The sequence below is a fragment of the Elephantulus edwardii genome, unplaced genomic scaffold, assembly GCF_000299155.1.
Source record: "Elephantulus edwardii isolate Elephantulus edwardi_28Jun2011 unplaced genomic scaffold, EleEdw1.0 scaffold00328, whole genome shotgun sequence".
Lineage (NCBI taxonomy): Eukaryota > Metazoa > Chordata > Mammalia > Macroscelidea > Macroscelididae > Elephantulus > Elephantulus edwardii.
This window is the reverse complement of record NW_006400078.1, coordinates 2,214,381-2,223,720: the sequence shown is the minus strand read 5'-3', so window position 1 is coordinate 2,223,720 and position 9,340 is coordinate 2,214,381.

Here is a 9,340-nt window from a genome sequence, read left to right as displayed (position 1 = left end):
ATCCCAAAAAGCCACAATTCTACTCTTACACACACAACTTGGTGTTGCTGTTGTTATTGTAGGTAGGTGCCATTGGTTGTTATAGGTGTCGAGTATGACCCATAGTGACCCCATGAAAACCAGATCGGAGCCGTGTCCTATCCTGTGCCATCCTCATTATTTCTGACATACTCAAGCCCACTGTGTCAATCCGTCTGGTTGGGGGGGTTTCTCTCTTTCACCATCCCTCCACCTTTCCAAGCATCATGCCCTTTTCCAGAAAACAGTCTCTCCTAGCAACATGCTCAGAGTACGTGTGAGATGAAGTCTCATCATCTTTGCCTCCACGGAGCACTCTGGCTGCACTTTCTCCAAGACATAGCTGTTTGTTCTTTAGACTGTCCGTGGGGTGTTCAGCGCTCTTCTCCAACCCCAAAACTCAAGATAAACAATCTGAAAGTGGCAGTGAGAACCCACCCATAGCATTAAAAACAAACAAATTTAAAAAACCAAAACACAAAAATAAAAAAGAAGATGTCTACTACGGAGGCACCCCTCTAAAGCGGCAATTGCAGTCTGTTCCACATGTTGTGGTTCTGCTCACAGCAGCCAGCCTGGTTTCCTTGTTGGTCTGCCCTCACTTTGAGGAAGCTCTGTGGGGAATCTGCGGGGATTTGCGCTTCTGATACAAGGATTCTGAGGCTCCGTCTAACATACTTTGGGCATGTTGCAAGGAGGGACAGGTCCTTGGAGATGGACATCATGCTTGGGAGGGTGGAGGGATGGCGCAGGAGGGGAAGACCCTCTATGAGGTGGATTGATTCAGTGACTGGGGTAATCGGGATGGGAGTGTCAGAGATAGTGCAATTGGCACAGGACAGAACAGAGTTTAGGGCTGTTGTACATAGGGTCGCTATGAGTCGCAAGCGACTTGATGACACATAACAACAACAACAACAAACAACAATACAAAGGTGAGGCCTCCTGAGCAGTCTGGACCCACCAGCAGCTCCTGAGGAGATGGGCAGTCGAGCCCCTGTGACTGAAAGTCTCCGAAAACCCACTGGAGGGTCGGCAGTGAGTCTAGGCGGGGAGCACTCTCAGTTGATCGCCAACCTGTCCTGCAGGGCTTCCTTATAAGGGACTTTCAAACTCTTTATTATCATTCATTATTATTATTATTATTATCCATTAAACCTGATAGGCACGGGACAAGGGGAGGGATAGGAGCAATATAACTCCACCCAGCTTTGGCCACTAAGCAGAGCCAGGGGTCAAAGCGAGAGCTCGTGGAGAACAATGTTCAACCAACAAGAACGTGCAAGGCCATTCCAGAAGGTTCCAGTCCACCCACCCCAGGTCCATTTTGTCTCATCAGATTTTCTGGTGAGCTTTAAAAATCTTAAACATAATCATTTAGGCCTTTTAAAAAAATTTATAGAGTTAGAGATATATAGATAGATATAGATATATAAAGTAGAACAGCTTCACTTTCAAATCAAAATGGACTTGATTTTCTAGACACAGTCTATTGATTACACCATTGGGGCTCCAGAGTCAAACAACCTAGGCTCAAGTCCTGATTCTGCTACTTAATAATTATAATCTTGTAAAAAAGTTACTCAGCTTCCCCTGGCCTCAGTGTCCTCCTCTGTAAAATGGGTGTGATTCAGCACCTGATTCATGGGGTTATCCTGAGGACAAGTGAGTGAGCTAAGCACACAGAAAACCTCGCCATCATCACTGCCTTTGGGGCTGTTACTGTTCCTTTTGAAAAGGGTGTAAACAGCTCTGGGACCAGCTGGGAGCCCAGAGAAAGAAGGCAGTGAAGTAAAACCCACACCCCGTTCCCTTCAGGTTTCCCAATAATCACGTGCTGCACTGAGGGAGGAAATTCCTAACCTTTCCCCTGTTGCTGTTTCTGACACTGGGGAAATTGGCTAGAAGCTTGTTCAAAACAACGGCTAACTTTTGCCCAGCCCTTAAGTGTAAAGTGGGTAGTTACAATGCGATTTTCCAGCAGAAGGCTGGATGTTTCAAAGCCACGGTTTTAGGAAGAAAAAAAAGCCATGTAGAGAGAAGTCTACCCCATTTATCTAAGACTGTACAAGAGAAGCCAGGTCCACCTTTGGGACTCCCAACTGACCCCTCTCCCAGGCTGTTTGTGGCAGCCTCTCTGCACTCTTGCTGTGTGAACTTTTGGTATTATGTAACTTCTCTAAGTTTTTCCAGTAAATAAGGTTCTTCAGACCCATTCCACAGAGTTTTGAAGAATAAATGAACTAACAGGTTGAAGGAATAAAAGCTGTAAGTTACTTATACCTCTGAAGGGGTTAACACCCACACCCACTAAGGTCAAGGCCAGTTGGTGCCAGTAAGGAGGGGAAGGGTCCCTGACTGCTCAAGCCCACAGGGAAGGTGGAGGAGGAATCAGGTTGACACATCACCCCTTTGAACGGGAGTCCTGAGGGGAGGCCTCCCATCTGGCACTCGCTCAGTGTGTGGGGCAATGCAGACAGACAGACAGGGCTAAGCAGCCAACGGGCAGGCACATCCCGGAAAACAGGCAAGACTCAGCCACGCTCCGGGACTCTGGCTCTTTCTCCTACATCGCAGACATCACTCCACATAAATCAGAACTGCCCCTCATCGCTCCTGAGAATAACAACCATTGCCACCAGGTACGCGGTACTCCCAAGATGTGCAGACCATCTATCTTGGCTTTGAGACAGGAAGTTACTGCCCAAGATCTGCGAGCTGCTGAGAAGCAGGCTTCCACTGCCTGAATCCAAAGGTCAGCTTCCCTCCGTTCCATAAGGTGATTTAACTGAGGCGCTGAAGGCTGAGAACTCCTCACTCAGCCAGCGAGCACTGCCTCTGTATCACTGTATCACTGCTTCACCGTTCACCTCGTAACTCCTGCTCGTCCTTCAAAATGTGTCCAAGGTCTCCAGCGCCTCCCTGCCTCCTCTGATGGTGCTTCACAGGAGTGGCTGCAGCCCCTGCTGTCTGGCTGAGCTGAGCCCATGGGGAAGCGTCCACAGCTTGCCTTGAAGACCCCTTCGAGCTAGCAGCACAAGTCACTATGGTCTATGTCACCAGAACTCCATCCAGTTAACTGAGGATCATAGAGAACTTGGAACGCGTCTAGACCAGAGCGCAGAAGGAGGTCTAGCAGTCTCCTACGTTGTTGTTGTTGTTGTTGTTATTCTTCCCCCCTTTTTTAAAATTTATTTTTAATTTCAATGAAAATTTACAGACTTTGGGTTTCCATTCATTTATGGTCTCACTTTTCTCCCCTCCTAACCCTCCCCCCCTCCCCCCTAGTACACTACCCTCTTGGAAAAGCAAAAGAAACATTCTTTCATTGTTTTACAATCCCCCCCCACCCCATCCACTCCACTATACAGCCTTCGCTCTGAACTCCTGTCATGACAAAAATACCTAACAATTTTCCCTCTTAAACAGTTTTCTCCCTCATCTGTTTCAATGCAGTATACATTATTGAACCCATCTTTCTCAGTCTCCCCCCAAACTCGAGGTCAGTCCTGCTTTACAACAGTGCCACCATGCACCTTTTGTGACTGAGATACTTCACTCTGCATAATGTCCTCCAGGGTCACCCATTTTGAATAATATTGCATGAGTTTCTTATTTTTCAATGCAGCGTTGTTGTTGTTATGTGCCGTCGAGTCGTTTGCGACTCATAGCGACCCTATGTACAACAGCCCTAAACCCTGCTCTATCCTGTGCCAATCTTATTGCCTCTGACACACCCATCCCGATTACCCCAGTCACTGAATCAATCCACCTCACAGAGGGCCTTCCCCTCCTGCTCTGTTCCTCTACTCTACCCAGCATGATGTCCCTCTCTAAAGACCTGTCTCTCCTTACAACATGTCCAAAGTATGTCAGACGAAGCCCCAGAATCCTTGCCTCCAAGGAGTAGCCTGGTTTAACTCTCTCTAGGATGAATCTGTTTGTTTTCTTGGCAGTCCATGGTACATTCAATACTCTTCTCCAGCACCACAGCTCAAAGGCATCAATTCTCCTTCTATCCTCCCTAGTCATTGTCCAACTCTCTGATGCATAACAAGTGATTGCAAAAACCATGGCCTGTATCAGGCACACCTTAGTCTCCAAAGAGACACCGCTGCTCTTGAGTACTTTAGGGAGGTCCCTAACCGCAGACTTTCCCATCGCAATACATTTTTACTATAGGACCATGATATTTTCAATAGCCTCATATGCACATGAAAGCTGGACAGTGAATAAGGGGACTGAAGAACTTACGTCTTTGAAACATGGTGAAGAAAAATGAAAAAAATAGCATGGAGTGCCAGGAGAGCAAACAAGCCTGTGTTGGAGGGTGCGCAGTCAGAAAGCAACTTCGAAGTGCGGGTCAGGGAGCTCTGGTGGCCTAGTGGTAAGAAGCTGCACTGCAATCCCAGAGGCACATAGTTCAAATCCACCAGATGCTCTGCTAGAAAAGGAGGGACAATCTCCTCCTGTACCAGTCAGATCCGATTTGACGGTATACGCACACAATAAAATAATAAAATAAAATTTAAAAAAAAAAAGAAGTGTGGGTCATGAGACTTCATCGCACACACTCTGAGCATGTTGGCAGGAGGGACCAGTCCCTAGGGAGAACATCACGTTTGGTGGAGGGTCTGTGAAATAAAGGATGACCCTCTTACTCCGGCCACTTTGGAGCCGAGCTAGGAGAGAAACGGTCAGAGCTGGCACCCACTGGGAGGCATCCTAAACCGGACCAAGGGGCCCAGGGGAATCTGGGCACACACATCGACACACGGTGGCTTCCATCTCGAGGGGGCTCAGGGTACAGCTGCAGCAGCTCTCGACATTTGTCTACCCTGAACACAAAGCCCATCACCCGTCTATCAGCCATTCCGTGATGGCTTGTGTATTGCTATGACATTGGAAGCTCTGTCACTGCTGCTTCAAATCCCAACATGATGGACAGGTTTCAGCAGAACTTTTGAATAAAGACAAAGGGTTGGAGCAAGTATGGACAGCTATTTCTAAAAATTAGCCAGTGTGGGAGCTCTGGTGGCCTAGTGGCAAGAAGCTGCACTGCAATCCTCAAGGCACCCGGTTCGAGGCCATCAGCTGCTCTGTGGGAGGAGGATGGGCAGTCTCCTCCCGTGTGATTAACTGCCTCTGAAAAACCCACCGGAGGGTCAGCCATGGGTGGGTTCTGATTCGATAGTAAAAAAAAGAAAAAAATTAGCTAATGCAAGCCTTATTGACGAAAAGAGAGCATTGTCTGCATGCCAGAAGATAAGTGAGGATGGCTCAGCAGTCCCACACAGCTTGGACATGTCCCTAAGAGGACACCTGCTTGGTCACACCCACCCAAACTCTTTGCCGTTGAGTTAGAACCAGTTCAGAGCTGGCCCTCCTCTGGGTTTTCAGAGGCTGTAAATCACATGGGAGGAGACTGCCCATCTTTGGAGCAGCTGGTGAGTTCGAACCACTTGCCTTGGGGCTGGAAGCTTAACTCCTTACCACTAGGCCACCAGAGCTGCTTCTTGGGAAAGTAGAGGGCCAGATTCCTAAATTGGGAGGCTCCATGGTAGACTTGAGTACCCACCATCACAAAGCCGGCACAAGACCAGGCAACGCTTTGTTCTGACATTGGTAAAACCACCATGAGTCAAAGGCTCCGAAAACAACTACCACAAAAGCAAGTCAGCGACACACTCAGAGGGAGACGGTGGGCGCTGTCCTTCCGGGGTGTGGGCAGAAAGGGGGTGAGTAGTATATAGAGAATTTAAAGACAACAAAACTACAGCTCAGTCCACTTGTGATTACCACCACGGGTTCCCGACGTTACACACCATCAGTGTGGGGTCTCGACTCCCCAGAAGGATCATTTCCCCATCTAGGTTCCAGCTAATGGCTGAGGTGACTACTGACATTGAAGAAAACAGATGTGGGCCTCAACCAGGCCCCTAGTCAGCAATTATTCTTTAGGAAACTTTGCCTTCGCTGTGGAAGTTAACTCTGAGGACATTGAACCACACAGCCAGCCTCTGGTCACAGCTGTGCCTGTTTTAAGTTCCCCGTCATTACGGATGGTTTGCGCTTTCATTGGGTAGAGCTTGTGGCTCCAGACCCTGCAGCAGTGTGTGTTCCAGGTTTAAGCAGAGCACAAAGGTGACTGGTCTTAGAATGCCAGAAAAGAAAAACAAAACTAGCTGAAAACCTGGCTCATTTTCACCAAGAACTAGACATTCTTTCTAAAGCCGTGGATTAAATGAACACCAATCTTCACTGTCATTTAGCCATTGTTGTTTTTTTTTTTCTCATTAGTGCTGAAGGAGATAAACTTGAGAAATTTTATCAAATAGCACAGAGATAGATGTATGCTGTTCTGATGAAGATATTTTAGTGGCAATTCTTCACACATACAGAGATTTAAAAGGCAAAACCCCACTCACCGTCATGGTGTCAATTCTGACTCAGAGCTAGCCTAGAGGACCAAGCAGATCTGCTCAGAGTATGTTCAAGGCTGTTAGCGTTTATAGACACAGCCAGCCACACCTTTCTTCCAAGGACTAGCTGATGAATTTAAACCACTAACCTCTCAGTAACTGAGCACTCCCTTAAAACCAGGGATCCTTTAAAAGTCACCAGAATTAAAAAAAGGAGAGAGAGAGCAGTATGCACTACTAGGTTATATTTGGTTCAAAGAAGCAAGAGGTTTTAACATCTACATTCATAGCAAAGAGATGGAAACAATCCAAGCGCCCAGCAATGAACAAATGGATAAACTATGCTATGTTCACAAGATGAAATACTATGCAACACTAAAAAACAATAAAGAATTCCATAAACACTGGAGGACATTGTACTAAGTGAAGAAAGTCAGCGACAAAAGGACGAATATAAGCCCACTGTTATAAAAAGCTAAGGAAGTATCCTGAAAAACCTACAACCAGGAGAAGATAAAATAGATGAATGGGATCTCCTAAGAATAAAATCCCTATGCACATCCAAAAACTTCTCCAACAGGGTAAAAAGGGAAGCTTTTTACAGACTGGGGAAAAGTATTTGGTAATGACATATCAGATAAGGGATTTATATACAGAATTTATAAAATACTTGAGCACCACAACAAGATAAAGGTAAAGAATCCAATAGAAAAATGGGCATAGGGTATGAACAGACACTTCATCGAAGACATTCAGATGGCCAACAAACACATGAAGAAATGTTCAAAATCCCTAGATGTAAGGGAAATACAGATCAAAACAACTATGAGATATCATCTCACCCCACTTAGAATTGCAAAATTTAACAGAACAGCGAGCAACAAATGTTGGTGAGGTTGTGGAGAAACTGGAACCCTTATTCACTGTTGGTGGGAGTGTAAAATTGTGCAACCACTGTGGAAGGTGGTGTGGCGCTTTCTCAAAAAGTTGCAAATAGAGATACCATTTGACCCAGCAATTCTACTACTGGGGATATACCCCAAAGAGACCACAACTGACATCCAAGCAGATATATGCACACCCATGTTTATCGTGGCTTTGTTCACAATAGCAAGGAGTTGGAAACAACCTAAGTGTCCATCAACAAACGAATGGATAGAGAAGCTGTGGATATTCACATAATGGAATACTATGCTGCATTGAAAAATAAGGAACTCATGCAATATTATTCAAAATGGGTGACCCTGGAGGACATTATGCTGAGTGAAGTATCTCAGTCACAAAAGGACAAATACTGCATGGTGCCACTGTTGTAAAGCAGGACTGACCTCGGGGTTGGGGGGAGACTGAGAAAGATGGGTTCAAGAATGTATACTGCATTGACACAGATGAGGGAGAAAACTGTTTAAGAGGGAAAATTACTAGGTATTTTTGTCATGACGGGAATCCAGAGCGAAGGCTGTTTAGTGGAGTGGACCTGGGGGGAGGGGTTGTAAAACCATGAAAGAATTTTTTCTTTTACTTTTCCAAGAGGGTAGTGTACTAGGGGGGAAGGTTAGGAGGGGAGAAAAGTGAGACCATGAATGAATGGAAACCCAAAGTCTCTGTAAATTTTCATTGAAATTAATAAATTTTTAAAAAGAGGGGGGAAGAGTAGAAAGGGGGGGGGAAGCTAAGAAAAGGAGCTCTGGTAGCCTAGTGGTAAGAAGCTGCACTGTAATACCAAAGGTACGTGGTTCAAATCCACCAGATGCTCTGCTGGAGAAGGAGGGGCAATCTCCTCCTGGCCCAGTCAGATCCGATTTGACAGTACACAGAAAAAGTAATAAAATTAATTTTTTTTAAAAGCTAAGGAAGTGTTTGCACACAGCATCACTCCTGGATGGTGACCAGGTATGGGAAGGAAGGGAGAAGGGAGCCGAAATTGGTAAGTAGATAAAAGGCACATATTAAGGTGGTGACAGGAAAGGCAGCATCCAATCAAGACTGATCAGCACAATATCACTAAAGAAAAGGAAGACACAAAGCAGTACTGAAGGGGCAGCAGAAACCCCATTTTTTTATAAATCCCCATTAGCGCTGGAGGCAGAAGCGGGCCATAAAAATTCTTGGCTTAGGGCAAACACAAGTGCCCCGGGTAAAGCCCAGTCTGTCCTTGAAGAAGTAAGGAATTAACTAGTGTCTACGTGACACAAAAAGAGCAAAGGAGAGCAAAGTAACCAGCCCATCAAAAGCCGACCAAATGACTGACCCCCTGGCCCACCGATCTCTTTGCCCTAGCAGGGGCACCCAAGAAAAAGCTATAAAAGCAAGCGGGAGGGAAAACTCAGGGCTTTTGCCCTTCACCACCTGAGGAAGGCGGAAAAGCCTCCACACATGGAAAAATTAAACAATAAACGCTCTTGAAATTTCAGATGTGTTTCTGGATTTCTTTGAGGGGCATTTCGTGGGCACAACAGTACAGAAGGATTCATGGAAATCAGAATCGCAGGGAAGGAGAAAAAGTACGATTGATTACATTGTGGGTAGTGAAATTAATATCATTGAGCAGAATGTGTGTGAGTGGAGGAAGCAAAAAATCTGCACTGGAAACTTCACTCAAACCCCAATTTTAAAAAGCGATGTGCACTTAAACACAGAGTGAGTGCAAAAAAGCACTGGTGGCCTCTGAGTAAGCCCAGGTTATGGTACTGGGACAACATCCATTTCCTGATTTTGGTCATGAGGGTAATAATGTAAGATGTTCCCACCGGAGGAAGTCGGCTTAAAAGAAATTCTATACTCTTAAAAAGTGAGAGAGGCAGTACCGCATTTGTAGAATTTATTAGGAAACAGGATTTTTCTGTATCTCTGCCAATCTTATCCTAATGTTGAAGCCTTTTCTATTTGTATACGTGTTA